Below are 1,211 nucleotides of genomic sequence, written 5' to 3' on the forward strand. Positions count from 1 at the left end.
TAAAATATTCACAAATGCAAAAAAAAACCTGACTACAATGCAATAAAAATGATATTCTATTAAGAAGAATTAAAAAAGGATAAAAATTATTTGGTGACTAAACAACATCCTAAAGAACTGGTTGTTCAAAAATACATCATGGAAAAATAGATCACTTTATTGAAGATGATAACAATATAACATACCAGAATTTTAATGATACAGCCAAAGCAGTACTTAGGGGAAAATTAAATACCCTCTCTAAATACTTTCATCAACGAAAAAGAGAAAAAATGAATAAATTGGGCATACAAAAAAAATCTAGTAGGTCAAAAAATTAAAAACTTGCAATTAGATAATAAAATAGAAATTCTGAAAATAAAAAAAATTTAAAAATGAAAGCAAAAAAACAACAAACAAACTCAACAATACTTAAGCTAGGAGCTGTTTTTTTTTTAAATAGATAAACTATTAGCTAATTTAATTTTTTAAAGAGAAGAAAAATAAATTGTCAGCATCAAAAATGAAAAAGGAGAACTCACAACAAATGAATAAAATAAATTACTAGTAAATAAATATTTTGCCCAATTATATACTAATAAAATTGACAAAAGAATTGGATGAATATTTACAAAAATATTAAATACCTAGATTAATTGATCAAGAAATAGAAATTTTAATTAACTCAATCTCAGAAAAAGAAATTGAATGATCTATAAATTAACTCACCCCCCAAAAATGCTAGAACCAGATGACTTTGGCAGCAAATTCTACCAAATATTTAGAGAACATTAATACCAATATTATACTAACCGTTTAAAAAATATGAAAAGGTAAGGACCAACCTAATTCCTTCTATGACACAAATATGGTCTTAATCCCTAAACCAGGAAGAATCAAAAGAGAGAAAACAATAGCTAGTGAACTTAGTTTTTTAAAATATATACATTTTGATAATTATATTTCAACAAAATTAGTTTCCTTTGTAATTCTACATGCTTTACTTTATGCACATAATATTATTCTTTGATTCAAATTTATAAGAATAAAAGAGATCCCTCAACTAAATGGATAAATGATTTGAACATGCAGTTTTCAAAGAAAGATATTCAAGCTGTCAATAGGGGTATGAAAAAAATGTTCCAAATCACTTTAATTCAAGAAATGCAAATCAAAGCAATTCTGAGGTTTAAGACTGTCAAGAATGAAAAAGAAACAAAGGGAAATGACAA

Source organism: Notamacropus eugenii, chromosome 2 (assembly GCF_028372415.1).
Source record: "Notamacropus eugenii isolate mMacEug1 chromosome 2, mMacEug1.pri_v2, whole genome shotgun sequence".
NCBI lineage: Eukaryota > Metazoa > Chordata > Mammalia > Diprotodontia > Macropodidae > Notamacropus > Notamacropus eugenii.